Below are 7,181 nucleotides of genomic sequence, written 5' to 3' on the forward strand. Positions count from 1 at the left end.
ATATGGCGTCATACTGACATCGTTCAATGTGTTTTGTGTGGAGGAAATGATGATCTGATACTTAACTGAAAATACTGATAATTTAAATTTACTATATCTTTTAAACAAATAATGTTACAGAGTTGATATTTACAACATTTGTCATTTTAATGATGCGCTTCTATATGAAATGTCTATCGTTAAGATCGACCAAAGCGTTCAGATTTTATCATTCAGGTCTTTGTTACAAAACTTGTTAATTTTACTTTAACAGTAAATCCTGAACTATTATAGATATAATCAATATTCAAGTTTTATTGGGATCACTATGAAAATTTATGGAGGATGGTAGATTAAATTTACTGTGGCTTCATTCCCTGAATTACTACTGAATTAAATAGTTTCATAAACGTTTCCCTTCATGGCGGATCTTAGGTCCGCCATATTTAACACTGCTACGTGTCGTCGGCCACAAACGGATTCTACTGAGTTTCCCTATGACGTAGGTTCTCGTCTGTCTCACTCGCACACTACAGCGCTTAGGCCTCATTCAGCACAATAGACGCCTGTGATTTTCCCCATCCCGTGGCGAAGCTGCGCTCTTTGTGGCACACGGTCCTGGACGACAGGGTTCGTTTCTCAATTCCTGAAGGCTGACTCTTTCGGCCATATACTTAATTTGTTCACAATATTGATTAGTTTTCACTAAGTGAGGTATCGCAGGATGTGGGCACTGCAATGTTTGCATACGTCTGGTTATGATTAACCATTAATACGCGCTCGTCTGGAGATAGATTGGGTCGAAAGTTGAATGAAGGGTAGAGGTTTGAAGGGCATAGGAAAAAAAGTGCCAAGGCAAGAGCCAAGGGAAAAGACCTCTATAGTCGTTGGATCGGGTTGTAAGAGCAGTAATGGTTTTTATGCTACCTGCGACAAGTCATGCAAGGTTAGGTTTTGTTAGTATTTGGTATCATGCAGGCAGATACCTTTGACGTTGTGGAGAGATATCACTCGGCGGCTGCAGCTGGGTACCAGTGTTGGCTTTTCGGTCAGCATCAGCATATCTATGAGTTCGTCATCGGTTAGTGTCTGATAGGTCATATATCGGATTCACAGTATAGGGTAGCGTTGGCGGTTTGTGCGTTAGTGTGCGAGCTTGTCGGCTTCCCTGCTGTAGCCTGTTGGTCGACTGTGATAGCAGCTGTCAAACCCAGTCAGTGTTGCTGATATGTAGGGGCTTGCCGATGATGTCGCTTGTGAGTGTATGCTAGCTCGCCATAGGTGGTTATGCCCTAGCTAACAGTGTCTTTGGTCGCTTATGCTTTCACCTATGGTTGTGATCATAGTTTCCCAGAGTAAGGATGAAAGGATTGTTCGAGTGTCTCGAATTCCTGTACAGTCGTGTGGCAAGTTTTTTGAATGCTTCCTTGAGGGTCTAAAGGTGGTGTTCAATGTGAAGATCCACAGTGGAGCGCTGGTAATGATGCGTAACACTTTGTTGTGTACGATCTGCAGGCAGCGCAGACGTGTAGGAGTTGCATATCCATAGACGGGAGCTGTGTACGTCATCATAGGTGTAATCAGTGTCATGTATATGGACCTCAACACTCTCCTATTAAGTGTACGTTCTCTGTTGAGCATAGGGTAGTGGTGTTTGAGCCTCACGTGCGCTCTGTTGGCAACGTATTCTATCTGGTCCCTCCATGTAAATATGCAGTCCAGCCAGACACTGAGGTATCTGACTTTCTCTCGGAAACGTATTGGTCGTGCATGTAGTGTTACCTGTCTACAGCGTTGATGTTTGCGCAGTAGTTTCAGTCTGCGTGTGTCAACGTTTACTTTAATACACCATCGTTCCAACCAAGGCTCGGCAGTTCTGAGTGCCATCCGTAAACGTGAATTTATGTTTCATGGTTTCCACTCTTTCGGAAGGAAAGACCGCTGGACCTGATGGGATACCAGTTCGATTTTACACAGAGTACGCGAAGGAACTTGCCCCCCTTCTTGCAGCGGTGTACCGTAGGTCTCTAGAAGAGCGTAGCGTTCCAAAGGATTGGAAAAGGGCACAGGTCATCCCCGTTTTCAAGAAGGGCCGTCGAACAGATGCGCACAACTATAGACTTATATCTCTAACGTCGATCAGTTGTAGAATTTTGGAACACGTATTATGTTCGAGTATAATGACTTTCATGGAGACAAGAAATCTACTCTGTAGGAATCAGCATGGGTTTCGAAAAAGACGGTCGTGTGAAACCCAGCTCGCGCTATTCGTCCACGAGACTCAAGGGCCATAGACACGGGTTCCCAGGTAGATGCCATGTTTCTTGACTTCCGCAAGGCGTTCGATACTGTTCCCCACAGTCGTTTAATGAACAAAGTAAGAGCATATGGACTCTCAGACCAATTGTGTGATTGGATTGAAGAGTTCCTAGATAACGGAACACAGCATGTCATTCTCAATGGAGAGAAGTCTTCCTCAGTAAGAGTGATTTCAGGTGTGCCGCAGGGGAGTGTCATAGGACCGTTGCTATTCACAATATACATAAATGACCTTGTAGATGACATCGGAAGTTCACTGAGGCCTTTTGCAGATGATGCTGTGGTGTATCGAGAGGTTGTAACAATGGAAAATTGTACTGAAATGCAGGAGGATCTGCAGCGAATTGACGCATGGTGCAGGGAATGGCAATTCAATCTCAATGTAGACAAGTGTAATGTGCTGCGAATACATAGAAAGATAGATCCCTTATCATTTAGCTACAAAATAGCAGGTCAGCAACTGGAAGCAGTTAATTCCACAAATTATCTGGGAGTACGCATTAGGAGTGATTTAAAATGGAATGATCATATAAAGTTGATCGTCGGTAAAGCAGATGCCAGACTGAGATTCATTGGAAGAATCCTAAGGAATGCAATCCGCCCACTGCTTGAATACTGCTCAGCAGTGTGGGATCCGTAACAGATAGGGTTGATAGAAGAGATAGAGAAGATCCAACGGAGAACAGCGCGCTTCGTTACAGGATCATTTAGTAATCGCGAAAGCGTTACGGAGATGACAGATAAACTCCAGTGGAAGAGTCTGCAGGAGGGACGCTCAGTAGCTCGGTACGGGCTTTTGTTAAAGTTTCGAGAACATACCTTCACCGATGAGTCAAGCAACATATTGCTCCCTCCTACGTATATCTCGCGAAGAGACCATGAGGATAAAATCAGAGAGATTAGAGCCCACATAGAAGCATACCGACAATCCTTCTTTCCACGAACAATACGAGACTGGAATAGAAGGGAGAACCGATAGAGGTACTCAGGGTACCCTACGCCACACACCGTCGGGTGGCTTGCGGAGTATGGATGTAGATGTAGATGTAGGACGGCTGTATCATCCGCGTAGGTGGCTAACGTCATGTTTTGTGTTGCTGGAAAGTCATTAATGTAGAGGATGACAGGATTAGCCCCAGAATGCTTCCCCTGCATCCATTCATGTCCACTGTGCATTCCGACGGACTTGGAAAATCACAGAATGACAATGCGACACCCTACACGTCGACAATTGCTACAGTGTGGCTGGTTTCATGCTATAAATTCCATCCAGCACACCTCAGATATTGGTCGAGTCCATGCCACGTCGTGTTGCGGCACTTTAGCGTGCTCGAGGAAACCCTACACGATATTAGGCAGGTACACCACTTTCTTTGGCTCTTCAGTGTATTTTGAAGGTTAATAAAATTTTAAAAAATGAACAATACTTGTTTCATTCAGTGATTACTTCAATTTTAAATTACACACAGAGCGTAACACAGAGAGCATAATAACACAGAGAGTATAATAAAATTAAAAAAAAAAGTAATAATATTGTCAGAATGTCGAAAAAACCGATGTGTTATTAACAGTTTTTCGCAAAGCACTTACTCATTTCCAGTGGAACACCAGTGTTACGCAGAACACAGTTAGGGAAACTCTGGTCTAGCGATACAGTTAAGCTCTTTATACCGGTCACGCTTTAATCAAAGTATAGCGAGAAGAGGAGGCAGTGTGCTGACTCCTCTAGTTCACCGGTTCCGCCGCGAGATGGCAGGCGCTCCCCTTTCGAGCTGCGGAAGATACGTTACTACGGCATTCTGGAAAACGTAGCACACGAACTCAAAAAAATGGTTCAAATGGCTCTGAGCACTATGGGACTTAACATCTGTGGTCATCAGTCCCCTAGAACTTAGAACTACTTAAACCTAACTAACCTAAGGACATCACACACATCCATGCCCGAGGCAGGATTCGAACCTGCGACCGTAGCAGTCGCGCGGGTACACGAACTCACATTCAGGAAATCTATGTAATGAAACAAAAAGGAAATGAAAAGTACTTGGCTCTAGTTAACTTACTTCAGTTGTCAGCTAGTTTAGATAGTTTCTGGGCAGTCTTTGTAAGTTTTTGAAGACTTCAGCTCCTTCCGAATTTGTTTACCGTCCGTAAAAAACCGACGTTCCGTAAGATAAACAATCATTTTAGGGACGTTGTCCATCACATGATCTTCGCAGCATCCAACGTTGGATATTTCAACACTAAAGCAACCCAAACTCTCTAGGCTTGCATTAACAAATGATTCCCCATAGACTGTCGTTGCGAAGTTTTACAGCGACGAGATTTTCTGCCTGCATATAGACCACTGAAGACGCCTTGCGATTGGAACATGTCACATGAGCAATGTGTTTCCTATAGAGGAACCATCACTGCTAATAGACGCAAGTAAAGAGAGTGGCATTCCATACGAATAGCCACTAAAAAGACACAAAGACTTAGCACATGTTGTGACTCTTTTTGCTTGATGCACCACGTAACCTGCCAGATGATAAACTAAACATCCCTTTCCTGAGTCGCTTTCAGGACTCTTCGGCATACATTGTGGATCAGATTGAGCCTCTGCGAAGTTATGTTAAACACAGAGTTTTTCAAATTATGTTTTCCAGTTCCAAAACCCTGAGTTCTTTTGCTGCAAACGTCTAGCTAACGTCCGCGTTTGGCCTACGTATGATGTCAACGAAAATTCATATTTATGTTCACAGTTTCCACCGGAAGATAATTAAGTTTTGCAGGAAGGTAAACACACGACAAGAAGTTGATCCTCAAGCAGAGTTACTAACTATGATTTGGGAGACAATCTGAGCAGCCGTCTTAGGTTGTTTGCAGATGACGCTGTCGTTTATCGACTAATAAAGTCATCAGAAGATCAAAACAAATTGCAAAACGATTTAGTAAAGATATCTGAATGGTGCGAAAATTGGCAGTCGACCATAAATAACGAAAAGTGTGAGGTCATCCACATGAGTGCTACAAGGAATTCGTTAAACTTCGGTTACACGATAAATCAGTCAAATCTACAGGCCGTAAATCCAACTAAATACCTAGGAATTACAATTACGAATAACTTAAATTGGAAGGAACACACAGAAAATGTTGTGGGGAAGGCTAACCAAAGAGTGCTTTTTATTGGCAGGACACTTAAAAAATGTGACAGATCTACTAAGGAGACTACCTACACCACACTTGTCCGTTCTCTTATACAATACTGCTGCTCGGTGTGGGATCCTCACCAGATAGGACTACCAGACTACATCGAAAAAATTCGCAGAAGGGCAGCACGTTTTGAATTATCGCGAAATATGGGAGAGAGTGTCGCTGAAATGATATTGGATTTGGGGTGGACATCACTAAAAGAAAGGCGTTTTACGTTGCGACGGAATATTCTCACGAAATTACAATCACCAGCTTTCTCCTCCGAATGCGAAAATATTTTGTTGACACCGACCTACATAGGGAGAAACAATCACCACGATAAAATATGGGAAATCAGAGCTCGTACAGAAAGATATAGGCGTTCGTTCTTTCCGCGCGCTAAACGAGATTGGAATAATAGAGAATTGTTAAGGTGGTTCGATGAACCCTCTGCCAGGCACTTAAATGTGATTTGCAGAGTATCCATATACATGTAGATGTAGTGTGACGCCAGCAGTTTTCTCGTAATTGATAACAGCTTTGGAGATAGGATCATAGTTTTTAGCGGGAAAGCAGGAAGAGAGGCTCCAAAGACTAAACAAGACTTTTTTATGGATGGGACCTTCACATGCTGTAGCAAGCAATTTTCACAAATGTATACTATTCATGCAGACTTCTGATGTTCAAAGTACGAAAAAAAAAAAAACGTCTATCCAGTGGCTTTTGCATTCTTACCAAACAAAAGAAAAGAAACATATATCCGTCTTTTCCGCAAAGTTGTGGATAATGTCGCCGTTGATTTCGAATAAGCAGCAATTTCTACGCTAAAATTTGTGATCCTGTCGGTACAAGTGCATGGCTGCCATTTCCATACGAAGAAATCTCTCTAGAGGAAAGTGCAAGACTTGGAACTTACTTGCGAATATAGAGAAGGCTGCAGATTCGCATATGTGCTGTTCTGGCGTTCCTTCGACCTGAAGATTTCTGCGGTGGCTGGCTCATGACACATTCACAAGCGCCGGATATCGCCAAGCTTTCTCAGTTTTTCGACTGTTTTGTAGACAGATGGTTCGAAAATGACGAAAACCCGATCAGTCTTTGGAACTGCTACAGATGGCGCCATCGTATCACCAACGCTGTAGAAGGTTGGCACAGCAAAATTAATAATCTTCTCCGGAAACCGAATCCTAAAATTAAAGACGTGATCGAGTATATGAAGACAAGCAGAGAACTCGGCATGTACAGTCGTGGACAAAACGAGCGAGACTCCTCGCCTTCTCGTTATGCTGACACGCACAGCTTTAAAGTCTGCTACATAGCATAACAGGCAAGGCGATGAAGTGCTACCAACATACTATGCACAGGAGTGAAACTGAAAAATTATTCAAACTTTGTCAGACTGTTTTCAATCATGTGTAAGACTGTCTTAGTGCTGTTTAGTATGTTAAACACATGTGAATATAAGCTATAAATGAAAGAAGAAACGCTAATTAGTACGAACTGTACTAATATAAATGAATTTCAGCTTATCGAGATAACATAACTGTTTTAGTAAGACAAAGTACCGCAGATTTTTACGAATTAACAATATATTATGCGCATTCGGCTGCGAAACGGTCTGTGTCAACGTTCAGACCAGTCATACTGGATTACCGTTACTGACCTATCATGAAAGTGTGCAAATTTAGCAATGCTTGAAGATTCCTAACGAA

This window comes from Schistocerca serialis, unplaced genomic scaffold (assembly GCF_023864345.2).
Source record: "Schistocerca serialis cubense isolate TAMUIC-IGC-003099 unplaced genomic scaffold, iqSchSeri2.2 HiC_scaffold_1251, whole genome shotgun sequence".
NCBI classification, from domain to species: Eukaryota; Metazoa; Arthropoda; class Insecta; order Orthoptera; family Acrididae; genus Schistocerca; species Schistocerca serialis.